Here is a 6353-nt window from a genome sequence, read left to right as displayed (position 1 = left end):
GGGAATTATCATAGAGAAAAAAGCTGAGTTTTATTATTTATGTCTGTTATCACCTCGGGCACAGAGACTGTATCCTCCTGAGTTTTAATCTTCTCGTCTCCAAGCATCCTCCTGGCTATTTCATTTAGGTTATAATGTGTATTTGACATTTTGACATCTAGGTTCCCCTTTCATTTAATTGATTTGCCGCTGCCTTTTGCTGTTTTCTCCTCAGCGAAAGGATTCCTCATGATCACCTGCCTACTTCTCATAGTGGGCCTATTGCTTATTCAATTTCTCTTCACTACATCTCCAGATGTAGAAGTCAGATTAGTATTAGAGAAGAAGGGATGAAAACCTTGCATACGGGGTTTTGACCATTTTAACAAAAATATTAATGGCTACCATTTTGAAACCACACACCCACACTGTCCAATTTCCAATTTATTTGGACAGTGGTGTGCTATGATAAAGAAATCTATAAATGTAAACCTATGGAGTTAGATGGGGAGTTTCGCAATGCCACCGTCGACCATTTGACCATTTGAATGCTTGAATGAAAAGTAGTTAGGAATATGGGAGACTTACGAGACCGTCGACCACAAATGTAGGCCTATGTGTATGCAAATAATTATTGATTCTGTCTGTCCACCCAGTAATTTGAATGTACTGCTTTGTGATGGTAATATGCATTAATTCGAAAATACTGTGGCGATTTTTGTGAGAGTGCAACGCTAATGGTGAGCTGCCCAAATTAATGGGGACGCACACCTTTCATTATTACTATTAGATTAGGTGGCGCCAATTGATGGATTCACTTGTGGCCAAACTAAAAGCATTCCTGCGGTTCGCATCAATTTGGTTTAAGACCAAATACAGGTTTTAATGTTATGGACACTTACTAAGTAGCTTTTTGTCTTTGTCAGTAGTCCATTAATTGTAATAAGTTTTCTATCCTTTCTAGGGACTTTGATAGAATCTTGAATAAGTAGGCTACAAAAAAAAAACATGGGCAACACAACAAAATTAATGTTTTGTTTGTTTAATAAATGAAAACTATAAGTAGAGACAATAATAATATTAGTAGTAGTAATAATAGAGGCTTTCCAAATTTAGTTTAACTTTATAACACTTTTTTTATCCATGGCTTTTGTTGATTATTATTTTATATATATAATCCTTGTTCACTCTCATGGATATAATTTGCATTAACCGACATTCATGTGTCCATAGACTTTTAATGTGGTAATGTTCCATAGGTCCCTGGTGTTCTTTGTCTAAGCTCAGCTCAGGAGACCGTCGTCGGGAATGATGCGTCTGCCATCTGCAGGAGAGCGACGGCACACCACATTAAATGACCATTCCATTGGCCAGAGCCAACACATTCATGTAGCTCTGATTTATAGCATATTACACTATGATAATAAAATATTTTCTTTGATACAGCTTCACGGCTATATGCACCTCTACTTTTCAGACTATTGATTTACCACATGTTGTTAAAAGGCAAGTGCAGTAAGCATGTCCAGTCTACAGTAAGTAAACATCCATTGACCTAAGATCCCATGGTTTGGGTAGGATTATTGTCCATTACAAAAGATTAATGAACACAGTGGATGCCTACCATACAGCATAAATGTGTCTGTCTTTCTCAGAGTGACTGGTGAGATACACTATTGATATCAAGCAAGTTGTGAAAGAAATAATCAAAAAGAGTCTGAATTAACTCTGATCAGAGTTCACTGTCTTCAGAGCTACATGACCAAAACTATTCAGTTAGGTAGCTAGCATTAGCTAGACTAGGGGTTAAGGTTAGGAATCAGGTTAAAGAGTTAGGGGAATAGTTAGCTAAAAGGGTTAAGTTTAGGGGAAGGGTTAGCTAACATGCAAAGTAGTTGCAAACTAGTGAAAAAGTAGGAAGTGGTTGAAAAGTTGCTAACTAACAAAAATTGTCCATGATGAGATTTGAACTTGCAACCCCTGGGTTGCTGGACGTTCGCATTATAAGCCCACCCATTCACTCCAACCAACCACCGTACTTTTGTTTTTTTCCTTATCTTTGTCTTATGTAACCATACCAAACATAACATATTCATTTGAGTGTCCTGGATTTACAATTACTATGTTACATCTAATCTATAAGACCAGGCTGGCTCTTTCTATGACAGAGTGACCAGGTGAATCCAGGTGAAATCTATGATCCCTTATTGATGTTAAATCCACTTCAATCAGTGTAGATGAAGGGGAGGTGACAGGTTCAAGAAGGATTGTTAAGCCTTGAGACATGGATTGTGTGTGTGCCATTCAGAGGGTGAATGGGCAAAATAAAGTATTTAAGTGTCTTAGAACGGGGAATGGTAGTAGGTGCCAGGCACACCGGCTTGAGTGTCAAGAACTGCAACGCTGCTGGGTTTCACATGCTCAACAGTTTCCTGTTTATGAAGAATGGTCCACCACCCAAAGGACATCCAGCCAACTTGACACAACTATGTGTTGGAGTCAACATGGGCCAGCATCCCTGTGGAAAGCATTTGACACCTTGTAGAGTCCATGCCCCGACAAATTGAGGCTGTTCTGAGGGAAAAAGGAAGGTGTTCCTAATGTTTTGTACACTCGTGTAGCTTGATACATTCTGGTAATCAAATTTCAATCAAACATATTTATAAAGCCCTTTTTACATCAGCAGATGTCAAAGTGCTTATACAGAAACCCAGCCTAAAACCTCAAACAGCAAGCAATGCAGATGTAGAAGCACAGTCATTAGGAAAACTCCATAGAAAGGCCAGAACACAGGAAGAAATCTAGAGAGGAACCAGGCTCTGAGGGGTGGCCAGTTCTCTTCTGGCTGTGCCGGGTGGAGATTATAAGTACATGGCCAATAAGGCCAGATTGTTCTTCAAGATGTTCAAATGTTTATTGATGACCAGCAGGGTCAAATAATAATCACAGTGGTTGTAGAGGGTGCAACAGGTCAGTACCTCAGGATTGTTTTCTATAGACCTAACACATTTAGCATTTAACTACTCAAGGTAATATAGTGGAGCGAGTGAGGGGAGATATATGGCATTCTATGGTTCCCCTAGTAGTCATGCACAAGCCCCACTGGACTGATCATCTGTTATTCCAGAGCCATCTGGGCCAGGCTCCAGGGCTGTTTATATCCTCACGCAACAATCTGACATCAATGTGATACAAGAGTTGCGTCAGAGAAGCCCAGTCCACATTTTCTCCACTTCATCCCTCAAACAATAAAACGGCAAGCATCTTTTGCATCAAACTTAAACAAAAATATAGTATATAATGAAATGTAGCTGTTGCCCATACAGCCAGAGCTGTGTAATGCAGGATATGATCACAATGGGATCATGGGCATGCAGTGATTGGGGAAACAAAGACATCATTCTCAGTGTATCTGAAATCAACCATGTATCAGAAACAAAAAGATCCAAACTCTAAAACAGGCCAATTTTGCCATTGGTTAATTAATCCAACTAATTAACTGCACAGAAAATCTGAATTTAAATTAACAATTGAGAGATATCAGGAGATGCAAGCCACTCCGAGGACTTTTTTTTGTAAGAAAGATTACTATTAGAGAAGGCTATGGGTGAAGTGAGTGGAGCTTTTAGATGAGGGAAATCTCCAATTACAAATCTGCCGTACACTTGTCAGCAGTAATTAAATGTTTGGTTAGAGGTTGCTATATGTGGCGCTGCCGAGATAGGATGATTTTGCTCTGTTGCCCTCTCCAACAATTATGTTCCATGCAAAAATACGGTCAACATGTACCATCTATTGTGCAGCCTGAACGTCAGAATTTCTCTGAAGATAAATCTGAATTACAAAGCTACAGTATATCTCCCACAGAATGATATGAAACAGAAGAATGAGACGACATCCCTCCATTAGAGAGCCTTCACACACTATACTTGCATGCAAACAAATAACAGGATACTGAGTCACAGAAAAATGACTGTTTAATAGTTTTAAAGAATTATATAATACATGAATCACATTAAAGACAGATCACCTACCCCTCTGCATATGTCATAATTGTGCAAGCTTACAAATGTCAAATGTATTATTCTGCCTACTCTGTATCGGGACCAGAGCACAGGGAGGATTGTAAAGCTTTGAAGACCAGATTTCATAGGCAAGTGTCTCTTCGTCCACCAACTGTCTACTTGTTTGCATACAATCAATGCTAAAATCAGGCTATAGTACAGAATTCAATGTTAGGATGTGTACCTTAACTTCACAATAAGAGGTATTCTGTCACTGTGTATGAACAGTATCACTCAGGTCAGACACTAAGGCTGGTTGTAGTTCTTTTTAGCTATTAAAAAGAGTCACTGATATGTATAAGGGAACATTGAAACACTAGTCAGGTCCAGATTGTTTCACATTTGGTCTATACAGTACCTCTAAAGTGACACCACAAACACTTATAGATACAGTCTATCTGCATTTGGTGACATAGTACATGGGTGTGTTTTCAAACATGTTACACAGCAGTATCTATTCAGCAGAGGTGTATTTAAAAACAGTAGATGCTGTACACATATTCCTCAAAAACCAGGAACAGAAGTCCGGGAATGGGGAGAAAACACTTTATATCCCAACTTCAGATTTCTTATAAATGTGTGTGTCCTTATGACTAACAGTAAGACCTAGCTAAACTACCCATATAATCATCTCAATTACTGTATTTTAATGTCAGAGGCATTAGTTCAAATGAGTGCGACTCATTACTAAAGAGCAGAGAAGTAGAAAACATGTCAAATGTTCTGCTTGTAGAATGTAGGGCTCAAGCGTCACTAACCTCGTACAAAAAAATCAGAGTAATTTAGCTCTGAACTTTGAAAAATAAATGACATCAGGGTCAAAGTCTCAAAAGAAAACCAAACCTCAATTCTCAACCCTTTCATACCTGGCCTGAGATGGAAAACAGAAGTATTATATAGATTTTTTACCAGCAAGGATTTACTGCTCGTGGAGTAGTACTGTAGCTACAGTAAGAAGACCATCCTATAAGACAGTGCAAGAGGAGAGACCAGACGCACTCGTTTAACAGACCAACCCCTCACACATTCAACGTACAAACCTCTCACGCCCATCACAGCCTTTTTCCAACGGTCAGTAACATGTCAGTGTTCTGACTTCTTTGTTCTTTTTGTTGTGCTGTCTATTCAAGTGATATGAAAGCAGTCATTTAACACATCAAATAAGACAAAACACTTGGCACAATACATAGTGTGTTCCTTCTTTTGTAGCTGCAATGAAAACAGAACAGGAGTTTGAGTTGATGACTTTGGCTGCAAGTGATTTTGAAACAGGGTTTTTTTTCTCATCTTTTTTTCTTTAACCTTTATTTAACTAGGCATGTCAGTTAAGAACAAGTTCTTATTTACAATGACAGCCTACCCCGGCCACACCCTAACGACGCTAGGCCAATTGTGCGCCGCCCTATGGGACTCCAAATCATGGCCGGATGTGATACAGCCTGGAATTGAACCAGGGTCTCTAGCACTGAGATGCAGTGCCTTAGACCACTGTGCCACTCGGGAGCCCCTGACACAGAACAGGCAGAGCAGAAACATGTCTGTAAGTGGAAGAAAATTATGAAACTGGAATATCCCTGCGCTCTAAAATGGTAAAAGAAATAAAATAATCCACGCGCGCAGACGCATGAAGAGTCCCTTTCTTGATCATGTGAGGTAGAGCTAATCCAATCACTAGCCTGTCTGCTCTATGCTGAAACATACATGCATTCAACTACAGAAATACCTAACTTTGTTCGTTTGGAAATGCTTTACTACCTTGAATACCAATGGTTACTTTGACCCGGCTAAAATATAAATATTACATACTAGTATGCTTCATTGTAGCAGGGGAAGATGATGCTATAGAAGCCCCTTGAACAGTGAATACCTGTTCCATTATTCTTTCTATCCAACCAATGTTAAAGACGTGTGCCCAAAAATAAATGGCAGGTTCATTGGTTCTAACTGAGGTAGAATCTTGGATATTCAAGGGCATAACGGTAATGGGAAGGAAATGAGTGCAAAGGGAATTAACTGAAACAACCAGCGGTGTTCCACACACTGCCTGTCCTCAGAGGTCACTCCCAGCATAGAGGTTGGACAGAGGTTTCTTAAAAAGAGGCTGTGGGGCTCATTGGTGATAATGGGATGGGAGAGTAATGCCAATCGTTTACGGAAAACAAAGAGCAGAACCCTCATTCTCAAGAATACATAGAAAACGAATAGACTTACACAAAACGCCCCTCAAGGCACTAATTTTCAGATAAGCAGTGCTACTGACATCTCATCCTGGGGGCTTTTCAGTCAAGGACAACGCTGCTCCTTGTCCTC

Source organism: Salmo trutta, chromosome 27, assembly GCF_901001165.1.
Source record: "Salmo trutta chromosome 27, fSalTru1.1, whole genome shotgun sequence".
NCBI lineage: Eukaryota > Metazoa > Chordata > Actinopteri > Salmoniformes > Salmonidae > Salmo > Salmo trutta.
The sequence above is the reverse complement of the archived record's forward strand: the minus strand, read 5'-3'. Positions refer to the sequence as shown.